Source organism: Stegodyphus dumicola, chromosome 2 (genome assembly GCF_044657685.1).
Source record: "Stegodyphus dumicola isolate Sdum_Otavi_A_Nest chromosome 2, ASM4465768v1".
NCBI classification, from domain to species: Eukaryota; Metazoa; Arthropoda; class Arachnida; order Araneae; family Eresidae; genus Stegodyphus; species Stegodyphus dumicola.
The window spans coordinates 127,913,490-127,931,482 of record NC_140769.1 but is presented as its reverse complement, the minus strand read 5'-3'; positions in this window follow the sequence as shown (position 1 = coordinate 127,931,482).

Genomic DNA, 17,993 nt, shown 5'->3' with positions numbered 1-17,993 from the left:
TTGTCTTTGACATTTGTGTATCCATTCTTTCGTCAAAAGCAAAACCTCATTTGGATCCTTTGGTCCCATGAAATAAAATATCTCATCCTTTCGTACTTCTGTAAGTGCTACGGCAAGTTACTACAGCGCAAAAAGCCATATTACGTAAATGGTACTTAACAATATAGAATTTAAAATAAAAACTGACTAAAATTACATATATATAAATTATTTTAAATATATACATTATTAGAAAACAGATATATATATGATTAAAATTAATTTGAGGTATGTAATCTCTAGAAAATCGTCTCGCAGCTGAATGAAACTACAGTTTTAAACGCGGAAAATCAGAACAGGTGGCATCACAGTGACATCAGATTACTGCCTGTTAATTTTCCTCATTAGGCTCGCGTCGGCGGGGAGTCGAACAAAGAAATGAGCTAGCCCTTTCTATTTATCCCTGGTAAAAGAGGAATGAAAATATCCCAACATTCTACGTCGCTTAGCTGGGGGGAAAAAAAAGAACAAAACAAAACAGAATCCAATAGTTTCAACAAACATCCTAATTGATTCATGCATTTCCTACGTTTTTCTCTGCCAAGATTTCTCGTAAAAATATCACCTGGCAATTTAAGAAATTAACGTCTTTTTGTTATTAGAATTTTCCTTGGTCTGCCCGGGTTTCTGTTTTTAGAAATGTAGGTCTTGGTGCTCTTTTTGAACTTGATCTTGAATTAAATTTTTATCGGTATTTGCTCTCCCTTCATTTGGCATTTCGGAATAAACATTGACTTCGGAATTTTATTCAGTAGGAACAAACTCGATGAATTCCTATTGGGCAGCTGCGGAAGATTGCGAGCTTGGTTCAGTTTACAAGAATTCCAAAAATCTGACACCACGAATTCTCGTTGCTTCATAGGTTCCAGGCTTCCACAGGCGTTATACCTTTCCTTCCTCAGAATATCCAACAAGAATGTATTTTTCCCTGTACAGTAGGAATTTATTTTTCCTCTTTGAGTTCGTTAATGCAAAAGCATTGCTCCCTATTATCCTAAAAGGGTATACTGTAGGCTTTCTTTTAGACCATGTTTCTGAAGGTGCTTTTGATCGGCTTTTCGTCGGACATTGCTTACGAGTGTAAATGGCTGTTGATACTATTTCCGCCCATAATCCTTGGGGTAATTTTGGTTTAAACAGCAGACACCTGGACCATTTCAGATAGAGAGCAATTGGCACGTTCTATAACTGCGTTCTATTGTAGTCTATGCTCAACTGAGAACTGATGTTCAATGCCTTCCGTTTCTAAGAACTGGTTAAATTCTCAGCTTTTAAATTCTTTTGCACTAACTTATTGGAATAATTAATTCTTTCCCGTTTCCTTCTCAGCCTGAAATTTATACATTTTGATTACTTCAAGACCTTCAGATATTTCCTGTAGAGTGTCCACAGTAGTCTTTAGCGACACCAGAGGTTTTTTTTTTTTTTTTTTTTTTAAGTTTTTATGCTCTTGCTAACCTCGCAGTTTATTTATGTGCTGTTGGATGCTCTCCTGTTTACATCAGCCTTTTTGTCCTTTTAATGTCATTATTAAGCATCACTTTCTTTTCACTTACGCCACATAAAATTCAACAGCAAAATGGCAAAATTAAAAAAAAAAAAAAAAAAAAAAAAAAAAAAAAGCATATCGACTAGGAATAAAAGTAAGTTGGTGTCATTTCATATTACAAGTGGTTTCTCCGCACAGGTCCGAATCCTGTCGACTCCCTGTGATGTCGTAATTTTGGTGCGTATGAAACCGATTCACTTTTAGTCACAGCCGAGGCAACTTTGTACGTGATAGTTGTAGGCACTGGTAGAGTAGATGTAACTTGGGCATGTTTACTACGCAGATGGAATGATGGACTTGCTGACAGACGTGGCCGAATTCAACAGTATTTTATGATCGGATAAAACGATTCTGGGCTTCACACATGATTCTGGGTGCAATAGGTACCCCGTAACTTTGTACACTCAGCTATATTTTATAACAATAAAGAATACAACTTAGCGAAGAGACGTGGGTTATTCAAGACAGAGCAAATAAGCTGAGGGTTTTGAGTCTTAAATCGATAGCTCCTGGAACTCGCGCCATCTTATAACTTATTTATTTGATTGTGTAGTCCTAGACTGTTTTATCAACTTTTAAATGTATTTGATGGTTCCTGCGTAATTTACATAGCCATGACAGGTGGCTTTCTTGTAGCACAAGAAATTGCCTTTTAAGTTAAAATTTTAGATTAATTAAAATGTTATTTAAAACCTACTAAAACCTTTGCCATGCTGTTGTCGACATAGCGATACTCTCTAACTTATCTTGTTAGGGTTGTAACATTCAAATTCTTTTTCTAGACCCATTGCGACATTATATGGGAAGTGGCCTAATGCGGAGAAGTGATTATCAATAACTTATTTAGAAAGCATTTTGAAACTTTTCAGATCTGTAAAGAAAATCTGTTTTATCATATATTGTAACGCATAAATTATAAAATACAACTATTTTAGACATAATTTGATAAACGTTTATTGTAAATATACAACTCGTATAAGCTGAAATGACATTACCTATTTTCATCTTGCAGAACTGAGAGAAAAGCTTAGTGGTGGCAGTACTGACAGTTATGTGATAAACTGTGTCTTTGGAGATTCTATGAAAACGAAACTATGGCGATTATGCTCTGAGAACTAAGGAAACAAATCTATCTTCTATCAACATTTTAGAGTCATTTGTATCCTTAAGATCACACTATCTACAGTACTATCTACTGTATCTATGTCTCCCGTTAGGCTACTGTTCCAAGGTCGGGGCCAACCCTAATCAGTTGAGTCATGTATCTAGGTCTAACATTGGGTGTCCCACTACATTTCCACCTGAACCTGAACCTGTATCTATGTCTTCAACAGGAACTATAGATCATTACCTGTTTGAATGTACAATCACTAAAGACCTCCACTTTCGTCCTTTCACAAGGGAAAATGCCCAAGGATGGTTCAAACAACTACTCAGAAGTAAATCTCTCCGCAAAAAACTTCATAATTTAATGGAATATCTCATAGAAAATTGTGATAATCTAAAGGCAGCATAAATTAAGGTATCACAATTCCACATCAGCATTTTTTCGGCATAATTAGCATCACTTCAAGACAGCCCAACTTCAATCAACAAATTTGAAACTTACTTCACACTAACTATAAAATTTCTCAGAGCTTTATCAGAACTTACTTCAGACTAATTATTAACTTCAACAGATAAATAAACTTTAACAGACTTATGAACTGTGCACTATAATGAATTATTGAATTGAACTATTTATGAATTATTGCAATATAAAATATATTATTGCAATTTTATTGTAATATAAAATACATTATTGTAATATTATTGTAATATAAAATTTTAAATAAACGTGGTCCCACTTAGTGAGCAATAAAGCTGAAAGTCTTCATGGCGGCACAGCTGCTCACCCAGTGGTCTCCTGTCTCCTGTATCTATGTCTGTTTGAACCATTCTTGAAATTCTCTGGCTGTTCTTGGAAGCTTAGATCACAACTACATGCTTGAATGCTTAGACGAACGGGTGGTATTTCTTTGTAAATCTTGTTTTTGAACAAAAAAAAAAAAAAAAAAAAACATTATGCAAAATTCTCCTAAGCCTATGTGCTCTTTCGCAACCAAAGTCCAATTATTCTGCATTCACTGTTTAAAACAAAGAGTGAGTGGCACTTTTATTTTTCAAATTGCTTTTTTTTCGTAAAAGCGATAACCATTTTTGTTACCTTTTTATAACTATTAAGAACACTTATATATAGTTTTGTAAAAAGAAAATGGCACAAATCTAGATTTCGTAAAGTAGAGATGTTTACATTTAGAACTAATTCAATACAGAGAAAATTGATCTGAAACAAATGCACATCATTGCTTTAAAACATGCCCAGTGATTTTAGAAATATTTTTATAAAAATCTTTTATTTCTATTTGTACTTTCCCCATGAATTCTTCTTTTCAGGAAACTATAACAGTTTGGTTTTTTTAGCAGAAGTCGTCTTAGTTTGGGCAAGAATTATAATAAGGCTTTATATTTCGGAAAACTTTTTTTATTACAGATAAACAAATTTTACTTTTTTGTAATAATTTTCAAAGTTCATCAAGGAATTTAACTGGCTGTAAATGCTTACACAGCTGGCCAGTCCTCTCTCTTTTCCGTTGTTGTAGAGACTACGCACACCTACTAACAATAACTGACATGCTGTTGAATCTTTTGGAGCTGCATTCCTGTCTACATTTAACCCGCATAAATTTACTAAGCACATCTGCAACCAATTCCTGTTTTCGATATAATTATTTATGATAGAATACGTCATTGTTTGCCTGAAACAGCTGGTTTTTAATCTCCATATTTGGATTTGTTTTTCACAAAGTAAAACAGGTCTAAATTATATCAGTAGTAGCACGATACTGTAATAATCTATCACGCATTTTCATTTTAACTTTTAATAGCACGTGTGTTATAGACAAATATTAAAATTTCGAAATCTTCTGTTCTCGACAAATAATTGTATTAACTGCTGAAGAACACAGCTCAGAGTTATTAGCTAACTTATACTGTTATTCTTCTGAATAAACAGCAGCTATGCTTGAGTTAATAAACAAAAGGCATACATAATAAGGACATTTTCTGGCTCATAAACGGCCAAACGTGACAATGTTTAAAGAATATTTTTCAAATGCTACAAGAGAGAACAAAAGACAGCCATTTGCAGTATATGAAAGGCGACGCGAATTTTTCTGCTGCAAAATCGTTTGCGCTTTGTGATAAAGAATGTTACAAAAGATACACGTTATTGAGGTGAACGGAAGAGATTAGGAAAACTTCCAATGTTGTTTATTTAGCTAAGATAAATTAGTGCTACGATTGCTTTTGAGGTTTTCGGGGAAAGATTGTTAAGTAGTAACAATAACGTTGGCAAACACAGCTAATTACCCCAATATTGTTTATTTTACATCTGTATAAAAATGCATTTTTTGCATTAAAACAATCTAAAGTGAAATTGTTGATACTGATTTTCATCGCAAACATGCATCTAAGTCTCAATATAGACAAATTTAAATAGTGTTGTTTAATTTGCGATGCATTAATAAAATCGATTACTTGTGTGCTTTCAATCAACTTTCTACTTATCTGTATAGTTCTAAACAACAATTATACCTGCGAAAACCGGTTGAAATTCATTACACTTTTCTTAAATAGATCATTTAATAAATGTAATTTAGTTTTCTATATGTCAATGCATTATCTCAGTGGTCTCTAGCTCAAATCGCAGGTGCGCCGAATACACGATCTGAAAGCAACTAACGAGTAAAGATATTGAATTTTAATTCTTACTTCTTTGCACGAAGTAAAGGAAGTATAGTAATCGCGAAAAATTTCGGGTGCCATATTTCGACGAAAATATTTAATTTGACCGATAGCGAATGCAATTTAATGATGCTTTTGCGTGACATCTGTACGTAAGGACAGAATACAGGACGCTTTCTCCCCAAACGAATTATAAAACTGATTTAACCTTCCAGGACGCGCGTATGCGCAAAATTTACGACAAATTCAGTTTTTAATGGACATTTTTCGCATATCGAAGCTGAGACGTCTAAAGGTCATTCCTATTTCTCCTTTCTACCCTTCCCCACATCATGGAATGGGCCAACAGGAAGTCATTTGAGTTTAAATTTTTTAACTGGGGTTTTGTGCTACTTGGCAGCTTTTTCATAAAATTTACGACACGTGCGTGGTCGTGTTTTAAAATTCGGAAAATATTATTTTTCTCAAATATTTTCTATTTTTGTGTTATTATTTGCCGTGTATTATTTTAATTTAAATACATTTGGCTCTGTGAATTTTATATCGGTTTTCGTGGCAAACAATATGTGCAACCAGATGATTTTCCTCGGATTCTTCAAGAATTATCTGTTGAAGAAAAAGAAGACAAAGAAACTTTTCGATGGGAGAAAAATAGCGATTTCCATTCCTTATTTTCTTTTATTTCTATTCTTCAAAAAAAAAAAATAAAATAAAAAACACTAAAGTTAGTTTAAAGTGCGTTTTTGTAACCAGTAAGAAGTAAATTTCCTTGCAGAAGTAAGTAATGCTAAACTTACTTTTTTCCTACCAAGGTGTTTTCCTTTTTTATTGTCTATACTTGTCTTTCATGACTATTTAAATTAGCTTCGATTTTAATATATAATTATTAAACAATAAATTTAAAATTTTATATAATGAAATACATCATTGCATTTCCATCTCACTAACATAGAGAACTTTAAAATAATTTAGTTATATTTGAATCATTTGCACAATAATAAGATTATTATTTTATTTTTTAACAAATTTATTATCAATATTCACTCATATCTGTAGTTTTTCGTGCCAAAACGATAAAATAATTGATGTCGAAAAAATACCGGGCGCGCGTGTCCATATAAAATTGCCAAGCGCGCTTGCTGGAAGGTTAAAATGAATTCAAAAAAGATTTTTTCGGGGCGTCTGTACGTACATACTTACGCATGCACACTACGCCAAAAAAAAGGGGGGGGACAGTTCTATATCTCTCGTTCTACAGATCAATTGACAAAATTCAACTTGCGTTTTTCATGTATCGAAAGCGCGACTTAGGATACGCATTAGATTTATATATAGCATTGTTCTAATTAGGTATTTTGACACAAAATCAGACTTTTCTGAAATAACATACCACTTATTTTTCCATATTTCAATTCTACGACTCAAATTACGCCAAACTACCAAGTTTTGTAAAAATCGCACGAGTAGTTTTTAAAAAATTAGATCTCACAATTCTCGCTCTTCAATGTTAATCGAGTTTGGTATATATTTATTATTCTCTTTTTTTTTTTTTTTTTTTTTTCCTTGATTAAACTTATTTGATTATTCCTTTCACGTTTCGAAATTCACGTTCATTCCAAACAAAGTTATTTTAAAATATTTTGTATAATATTTTCGAAAATAGTTTTAAATTTAAATGTTTAACATTTTTACCGTCTTCTTAAAGTAGACGTATTTCTAAGCATACCTGCAGAAAATTACAGTTTTTTATTCAAAATTTCCGAAGATATACGTGAATTTATATAATGCGCGTTTTGAAATTTGGCATATTTGTTAAATGCGATAATAACATCAAATGCGGTTTAGGCACTTTGTTAAAATTATTTGAAAGTAAGAACGATGTGATATTTTTTTACGCGCATACACAATGTATAACATTAGGAACGATGTGACTTTTTTTTCTCTCCCGCTTAATGAAAGGGGAAAGGAAAATAGGTTGCAGTACATTAAGAGTCTTAGAATCCAAATATGGACAAAACATTGGTGTGTTATTTCAGAAAATGTCCGATTTTGTGTCAAAACAACTATGTTAGAACTATGCTATATATATCTTATCTTAAGTCGCGCTTTCCAGACATGAAAAACGCAGTTTGAATTTTGTCAATCGGCCCAGTAGAAGGAGAGATATGAAACTGTCACATTTTTTTTCCCCCGCAGCGTAAGTACGTATGTATGCACGTATCTCACATAACAAAAACAACAAGTAGCCTCAGAACTTTGAACTTTTGTATATAAGACTGCTATAATGATGTAGTTCCCTTTACATTACTTCGTCCGGGGAAGCAATAAAAGTATTTTATATCTTCATTCCTTTCCTACATGTATTTAAATGCTAAATGAAATATTTATTTCTTCGAGTTGTCAAACTTTCTCAATATACGTTTTAACGCAGAGGAAGTTTACTGTTTAATTAATGGTAACTCGTTGTATATTTTATATGTTTATTAACATTACTTAAATTCAGTAATACTCAACAGATACGTTTCCTCTTACTCAGTTAGTTTAAAAAAATTCCACATTATTTTTTGCTGCTGCACAAATTTGTGTCTGGTAGCCTTCAAAATGGACAGGATTTATTCATAATCTACGCCAAAACAGATTTGCTCATTTGCTTAATTTTAAATTTTACAACGGCAGTCTTTAATATGAAAGTGAATAATTTCGTGAATATGTTTCATTTCAGTACGTGATTTATGTACCTGATTTTTTATGATTAAGTTTAGAAAATAATTGGTAAATTATAGTGATAGCGAACATTCGAGTATCATTGAGATTTATACAGTTCTTTGAATTTCAACTTATTATTAATTTTTTATATTACATTTTTCTGAGAATCATAGATGACTTATTTTTAATCAAAAAATAACCACTGAATAATTTTCCTTAATGTAATCCCTAAAATGATAACAGAATGATGTCGAAAATTCGGAACATCAGAAGAAAAAGTATATTTTTTTTTAAATCACTAATTAAAGATTACAATATATTTCATAACATACAGAAAACAAAGTATTTAATCGGATTATCAGAATTAATTGCAACTGAAGTTTTGCTTCTAGATAAAAATGCGACATATATTTGAAATATTTAGATAAAGAAATAAGGAGATTAAGTTTGTATGTGTGTTTGCTTGAAGAATGAGAATCATAAGTAACCAATTGAACAGGCATTAACTTAAAATAATATTTGCTGTTTTTAACCAATAAAAAGTTTAACCATTGTAAATAAAATAATTGGATTAGCCTTAACTGAAAAATGTATTAATCAGAAGCTTTCATTTTTCTCAATGTAACAAATTTATAAATATATAAACCTTGTACAAACAGATATAATTGGGACTTTTTTTAACTGTAGTTTGATAAAACCGTTATCAGTTAAAAATAAACGCATGCTAATGAAATTCAACAGTATTTCTGATAAGAATGTTTCATTTAGCAAATTGACCAAAAAGAAGTTCGCTCATAAAACGCGAGCTGAGATATTTGACTTTAAATGAAAGTTCTGAGTTTACCGTTTTACGCTGACTTTCTCGAAGGGTTTCTTTTTTACTTCTTTGAAATCTTTAGGGAAATTAGACGAAGAGCATTGAAGTTAGCATATGTAAGATGAGCCGCAGAGCTAATTTGAACTTAAGTTCTGGCACACAGGATGGTCAGAGGATGCTAAGCATTTACTTGATTCTATAAAAAAAGAAAATCCAATTGCTTGACAAAGGCAATAAAGAGATTTTTCTTTATTTTACTCAGGGATTAAGGGAATTTTTAGTTTCCTCTAAAAGAAAGTAAATCTAAATTTTGCTGAAAAGCTTAATGCTTGTCTTGAATTTGAAAATCTAGTCTTTATCCTAGTCCTTTGAAAATCCTGGTTAAATTTCTTAAGTTTCACTAATCATATTAAAATATACACTGTTCATGCAAATTCCAGTAACAATAATTTACATTGTTAGCTTTGCATAAATTAGGCTAAATAATTTGTTATTTAAATTAGCTTTATAATGCTACCAATGGGAAATTATTATTGTACCACTGCTTCCTATATAGCATACTCAGCTGCTTTTGTAAGGGTAGCTAATTTAACTATAATTAACGAAAAGGGCGTCTCGTACCGCAGTATCAACTTGAAGTAACAGTGAGCTGCTCCGTATACTCCATAGTCCATGATAGGCAATCTTTTTCTGGGACGTCGCAAGGGGTCAACTACAAATTAAAAAATTTTTTGAAGATCGGATACATTAAACTAATTAAAATATTAACTTATAGATGATAAACACAAATAATCTCTTTATTTTTTTAAATAATAAAAAATAACAAATACGAAATATCTGATATGGACACCACATGACTTCCTTGTACAGACTATTAAAGTATGCACATTTTTCGCTGTATTTCATTTAAACTTATTTCCCCGAATTTCCTTAGAGATGCATTTTTGATTCAGTCAACTAAATTCTCACTTCGTGGCAAGAGAGAAAAATAAAATCTCAAAACATCTTCCTTAAAAATTGTAAGGCACAAAAAAAAAAAAAAAAAAAACCCTGAAACACCACAAAGAATCAAAAACCGTTAAAATACCAATTTTTACAATAAGAATTAGAGTTTAAATTAACTAAAATTAGGCAGAAAGATAGATCTTATGGTGCACAAAACCTTTGGCCCCACTCGGTAAAAAAACACTGAAGTTGGTAAAGGAACTGACTTAATTCACTGTACTAAGTTTCAATTGTAAACACATGACGACGTCGTTAGGCTTAGTGGAACACTTTTAAACTGTTGATAATTAGACAACTAGTGTGTGCAAATTAACTGAAGGCACAAAATCCTTAACCGGAACATAAGAGCAATGTAATTCAATCATTTTAAAGCAAAAAATGTACAATTTATCAACATGTATGAATAAAAAGCTTTGCTCATCAGGCCGGGTAGCAGTGTACATATATTATTATAAATATACTATGCTTATCCGATATATATATATGTTTGGTGAGGGGAGGTTACATCTACGTGTTACATCAGTCCTACGTACAAAATTTCGTCGTTCTGATTCCACTCGTATTTGAGTTATGCAAGATACATACATACGTATGTGCAGTGTCACGAAAAAATTCTCTTGTGGATCCATTTTAATTCTACTTCACAATCCGTTTTCGGAAAAAGTGTTCTTTATTCTGTCCGTACCTGCAGATATAATGCAAAAATATCTTTCAAATGGAAATGTGACCAGTCGAAATGGATATTTTTGTTGAAATACTTACCCGATATTATTCGCCAATTCAAAACTTCCTTTACTTCGTACAAGGAAGTACAAATAACACAAAATGTCGTTATGAAATTTAACGCCAAAATCATAATAGATATACTTCAAAATAAAAACATAATCATTAAACAAATCTTAAGCGAATTTTAATGAAAATTGTAGCATTGCTTCTTTGCATCTCTTATTTGACACAGCAACTCACACGCAGCTTTCCAATCCTACTTCATTGTCGCTTTTAATTATTTCCACTGCGGTAAATGCTTGCTTGGAAAGATAAGTAAAATAAAAGCCCTAACTAGTTCTGGTTTATCCATCGGTCTGAAAATAACGGCAATTTTGTAAAAATTTAAACTCGAAATTTAGGACTATGAGATAAAATATATGCAATGCGCTTACAAAGACATAATTGTAAACATATTTGTGTTCCGTTTCTGCCTCCCAGTGCAGTGAGCTTCATGCAGCCAAGGAATTAACCAGAAATTATCATGAACTACAGACCCCTTTTATGTGTTTCGAGGTGTGAAACATAAAGATAGTTTCTATGACATTCAAAAACAATTGTGCTATTGTAAGCAGCCATATTTATATCAACTGTTTTTAGAAACTATGTTTAAAACTATGTTTTTAGAAAACAAAACCGCTAAACTCTCCAAATGTTTTCTTCTTTGATTCCGCGGTGAGCCTTCAGAATATTTAGCTTAATATTTAATTAGCTGGAACATACTCTTTAAATAATTCTTATTTAACCGAAGGTTGATAAATTTTGCTACTTTAAGTCGTTATTAAGAGGTAGGATTCATGCTATCATTAAAAGGTTTTCAGTCACTACAGAAAACTATAAACAGACTGTTAAATTAATTTCTGAAGAATCTGGACAAAGGGACTTTTAATAAATGCTTACTGTCAAATTTATTCCATCTGACTCATCTCATCTAACATTCAGGTTCTTTAGAACCTTTACGTAGAAGCCAAAGACAAGGATGAACTGATTTTCTAGATAAACTGAATGTAAACCCGAAAACGTATACGGCATGGCTAAGTTAATATTTAAAAGATTTGCCAATACAATTCAATCATGAATTTTTTAAGCAGTATAAATAAATCATGTAAATTTCTGTCATAATTTAGAGGAACTGATAGTTTTTTGTATAATGCGATCATTGCAAGAAAAAATGTGCTACGTATTAATTCTAATATTTTGTCTTCATGTAACAATGTTCATTCGAAACACAAAAATTATTCGTAGCCAGAAACGAAACATTTTACGAGTCGTACCAATCAAACTGTATCAGCAACGGAGCTGATGGCGAAAACTTTGCAAAAATTATTTTATATGCATTGGAGAGATATAATTATTGTAATGTTCGATAACGGAAGTGAAAAGTTTAAACAAAGGAAATGTATATATAAAGTTTCGATTAAATGTGTAGAGTTAGAAACTTTAGAAAATATTTTTTTTTCTGGAGGAAAGGATCTTTGGTTTCAAACTTGTTGGCGCAGATTAGAGGTGAGTTTGCGAAATATTTTGGACGGAAATGAAATGATAACACAGGCGATGGAAACAGATGAAATTCGAGGGAATCAATTAATTTACCGAATGAGACTAGAGCCGAAATGGAAGCTAAGGGATTCACTTTAACGAGCGGATATAGTCAAGTGTCCGGTAATAATGACGTTTCCTTGTTACTAGGGATGTTATATGTTAGTAGGAAGGTTCATTATTAATATAATGACTCTTGTTATTAGTTGTCAAATTTTTATTGGAATTTAACAAAGGCTTTTAAAAAGTTAAATTCGTCATTGATAGCTGTATACACAGATATCAGATGGTCTCTGTAAGAGAAATGTGGTGATTTGCGTAAAACTACTTCAGTAAACTTAGTTTTAAGTGATTAAACCTTTGTATCAGCTGAAAACGGGCATTTCTGGAAACTGGAAAGATTAGGTGTTACAAACAAAAAAACGGTGTTTTTCAATTTAATGGGGACAGGAAATATATGAGAAATTTATAAAATCAATAAATTCTTCAAGTATTAAATCAAAGTCAAATTCAAGCATTAACTATTAATGTTCAACTATTAATGTATTAGTAAGTATCAAATTCCTCGAGTATATCGATGAGGGAAGGAGAGCGTGTACAGAACTTGACTCACCATCAAAGGCGATTGATGTGCTTCGGAACCCAGTTTCGGACAATGTCTCTTTCAACACGACAGAATTATCAAAGTTTCGCAAGAAAGGAAATACGTTTATATAATTTATTCTTCCAGTAGTGGGTCGCATTTATAATACTATCAGGTTTCTGGGAGCTTTTATCATAGCCCTGAAATGCATTCTCCAAGATGTATGAGATCATGAACTGGAATAGGACGAACAACTTCTATCCATATTATATCACAAGTAAGTGGCAGTTGTAATGCAGTGAATTTAAATTTAATCACTTAGATAATCTCCTGATTCTTATATGTTATTTTTTAAATTTAAACTGTAAATTTAGTTCATTTGGAATTCATTTCTTTTCAGATTAATTTTAGCTATAGAACAGTGCTGTATTCAAGAGCCGTTTTATTTGAATAAAGGGTCTTTCGTGTCCAATACTCGAATTAATCAGAACTTTATTATCCCCAAGAACAGTCTGTCATGTAAGTAGACGTTCTAAATTTAATGCATTTGAGTTCACCGGAATTCTCAGCTACTAAAAAGAGGCTTTAAAACGTAAAGATATAGAATTGGAACTGTTTTAAGCAGTTCCAATTCTATATCTTTCTTGGTGCTTCGATTTTTTTCTAAAAGAGTGTAGTTGCTTTTTAAAAGTACTAAGATTAATTACAATAGTTAAACGGCTTGTTAATAAGCTTCAGAACGACAAAACACTGCAAACCCTCTCTCAGAAGAATTTCAAAGTTCAGAACTTAACTATATAAAACACGAGCGAGGTAATGATTATAATTACCGAACTTCAAAAATAGTAAGTCGATTCCTAAAAGAGTCGCCACTTTTGAATTTAGCCCAATTTCTCCATAAAAGCAGTGTGTTGCGGAGAAACGGAAAAGTAGAAGGAGCACTTTCAAAGGATGAGGTCCCCCTGTGCTTCTTCATAAGTATTCTAAACGTACACAGTTAATTATTATTCTAGAGCATAATAAACCCAGTACAGATTTCACATTCTACAAAGTAGATAAATTTAAAAAAAGTGTACTACGAAAATGCTTAATTTTTCAAAACTGTAGTTGGAAAGCAGCTAAACAAACAATTAGGCAATTGTTCAAAAGAAGATTTACAGAAGAATCCTCTTTTCACTGTAACATGGTATTGATTTTAATGGCTCGATTTGAATAAACATAAGAAAAGGACACGTCTCAAAAGGCTTATATAGTTACATACATTGTTTAAGTGGAATTTGACTAGAGCTCTGCACATTCAGTTAATCAGAAATATGTTAAAAAAGTGTTTATTTTGTCATTCAAGACATTTTTACGTAAGAGAGGATATCGTAAAGTTATCATTTCCGGTTACGTTGAGATTTTCAATACCGCTACGGAAGTTCTCAAAGAATTTAAAGAAAATTACAATAGATTTAAAATTAAAAGATTTTGCGATGACCTTACGGATGAATAAGGCACCATAAGGAAAATGAAACAAACATTTATTAAAAATTAACGTTCAAAGAATAATGGTAAACTCGGAGCACTACCTCGCTCCTACAACAGAGTTAATATACCACCTGCCTCCTCTGAGGCTAACATGCAACTGTCGTCTCTCTCACTTGCTGGGCTATCCCATGCAGCTGATTGGCTCACTGCCGCCAGATACATGACAGATTTCATGTCAATGTACGGCATAACGTGTCAATATCATGCGTCCCACGCGCCTTCGTTGGGTATGTTTTATGAATGGCTCATGAAAAGCATCAATGAACCTTTAAGAAAACTTGAAAGAACTCCTCTTGACGTTGAGGAAATGGTGACTTTGAAGAAATGATAATTTCTTTCATAAATTGAGTAATGTTTGATCAAAGACTTCTTACACATGTTAACAATGAAGTAAAATAGTCACACTTTCTCACACCTGTCCATTTCGTGTTTCCAGGGCAGAACAAAATTTCTTATCCTATATATTACTTCGATCTTTTAAGGAATCAACCACCTAATAAGAAAACTGCATTAGATTAAACATTTTAAACAAATCTGGAGAAAGTAGAATTATCTCTAGAATAGCGATCTGCACACAGTTTTCTAAATCTATCTCCTGAGAGGAATTTTAAAATGGTGAGGTTGTATTGCTTTAAGCGCATACGAAATCAAAATTATTATGGTCTATTGGAATTAGATAAGAAGTTTATGAAGGTTAAAGTACGCATGTGCGTTCATTTCGCACATCTGAAGGACTTATCAAAGTCTGCTGTCCTCTATCGAAGGCCAGCCCAATAGTTCATCTCCTTTGGAAATTTTGACATTGTGTATAATATGTGTTTATGCCATATAAATAATAATTTGCAATGTAATTTTCATGCGATTTTCTGTATTGATTTGTGTTTATACTGATCGGAATTATATTGATTTATATTTATTTTAACATTCATTATTGAGTTTTAAATTTAGTGCACTGTTAACAGAGTACAGGTATAAAATGTTGCAACTTCTCACAGTAAGAAGGCACTGTTGCGTCGAAACAGAATACTCAGGTTTTTTTGCGTTATGTAACAAATAGTATTTGCGTCGTTTTTGTATTACTGTGATGTATCTAGTTAATGTATTTCATTAAAGCATAAAGAGATAATGATGTCTCCAAATTTTATTCATACTAAATAAAGAGCAACATTAATATCCAATGACGTTAAGTCGTTGAAGTAAAGGCAACCTTTTGAATTTGAAGACGTTTCATACAAAAGTATTCGTACAGCTCTTCTTATTATGATAGAGCATAATCAGTATATTTCTTCTTGCCCGATTCAAGGACATAGTTATGAAACACAGAATTCAGGTGGTTGGCTTAGTGCAGCGATCGCCAACCAGTGGTCCGTAGAAAAATTGGGACATTATTTATATTTTTATGAAGATTCAGTTTAAAAAATAACGAGTAACAAAACCTGTTATGGAATATGGATTAAACTTTTCTTAAAATTTTAGCTATTACTTTTAGCGAAAATCCTTCTGAATTTAGCGACTATTTAGCTACTTTTGCAGCTGTATCTAGCGACATTTCAAAGTGAGAGTTGGTATCCATGGATATGCTGTGTTATCAATAACAGCGCGAAATGGAATTATATTTCCTTTTAAATTACAAACATACAGTATTGTAGTCGTTAATAACACAGTTTTTCTCCGTGTCGATAGGCAACTTGATTTATTTTTATGAAAACCATCTGCATTCTTGTTTATAATTGCATCATTGGAAGTTTCCGTTTTTGGTTTGCATAACTGTTGATCGATGGCACCATTGCTGTATAAGCGATGATTATTAAGTTTGCAATAAATAGAAATTGGCGGCATAACACTTTCAGTTTATTGATATTGCTTTGCGTTTGCCGGTTTGTTGTTGCTTTTCGTAAAGCTCCTTTTCAGTGATACGGAAATGTGAAGCTTTCTGTACAAAGAGGTAAGATTTTTGTACTTTTCATATAATTTTTCAATATGGAAGAAATAGATCTATCAGTAAAATGTTAACAGTGTTTTAACTGTTACTCATAATCAGGAGCGTAGCCTGAATTTCCATAAAGGCATGCAGCTGAACACCAAATATTTCAAAAATTATATTAACAAATGAAAATTAGAATTTTGGAAAGTTGAATATTGTTCTTTATTATTAATACGTTGTTTTTAAATTCTGATTTATTATTAGTTTTTCAATTCATGTTAGTGGTCTGCCAAATATAAAATTATATATGTAGTGGTCGGTGAAGTTCAAAGGGTTGACATCCGCTGGCTTAGTGCATCATAAATGTTTTCCAAACGACCAACAGATATACGCCAACCTGCGACCTGCCTATCTACAGCAAATGCACTCTTTTGTATCTCGAAAATATCCAGTTTTGATCAATTGAAAAGCATTTCTTCTGCAACACTATAAAAATCGTTCTCGCTCGATATGTTGAAGAACAAGCAACAGTCGAGAAATTTAAAAGATATATAAATTTTATTTCTCCCAACAAATAGCCCTGTCCTGTTTTCTAGTTGGAACAGATGTAAATATGATCTTGCTTCCAACAATTTATCATCTTTTATCAATCTAACGCTATGACTCACTTTGTGGATTTTAAGGAGTTAGAAGTAAAAAAGGCAGGTGGGTTATAAAATTTCTTTGCGTCAAAGATAAAAGTTAGTATCACTTATTATTATTTATGAAGTCATTATAAGAATACAGAAGCTTAGGGTGGAGAAGACTTTATAGTGAAAGTTATTGAAGACTTTATAGTGAATGTTATTGGAGACTTTATAGAGAGAGCATCATATGTTCGGGGCTTTATTTCACAGTCTTGTTAACCTCTTCCTTTATCACGATTATCTCTGAGAATTATTTAAATTGAGAGATTTTTGAATGTAGCAATTAAATTTTACTTTTACAAACATCCATACCTTCTGTAAGATTTGAAAAAGAATCAACGTTAGTGAAGCCAATCTGGTCTCAAGTAGCAAACGAAAGCATATTTTTGCATTACGCTAAAACGTGAGTCATGATATATTATTATTAAAAGCTTGCTTGAAGAGTATTCTGATTAAAAAAATGAACGAAATTCGTTCCCCATCAAAAAATGCAAATAACAGAAGATAACTTGTAGAGATATTAGGTATCTTTTGGAAGCAGGCAAGATGAAAAATGAGCAGTCGCCTTCACCGGGAATCGAACCACGAAGCTCTGGAATACTGGCACAGTGTGCAGAACCACTACATGACGAAGGCACGCTAGGAAGACGGGAGAAATACCTTATAAACTGATAAATGATTGAAATATAAGGCTTAGAATATTACCTTCTCATTACCAAACTTTTCTTCGAGTAATTTAAAGAGCAAAGCATTGATATTGGTATTTAAATTTCAGATTACTTTTAATGAATTAGAATGACCTACTTAAGAAAATACTATACCATTTAAAACAGAATGCAGTATATACTATAAAGAAACTAATGTACTTATATAGTTAAGAAACCTTAAATTATATAAGCACACAAACGCAACTAAACCAGAACATATTTGCTAGATACATGTATGCTTTAAAGTGTTTCACACAAATTCAGGACTTCAAAATTATATGACATATCCTGATTTTTTAGAATTAGTTTAATTTCCTGCCTGTTTGCAGCCATTCAGAAAAAGTAATTAAAAATAAT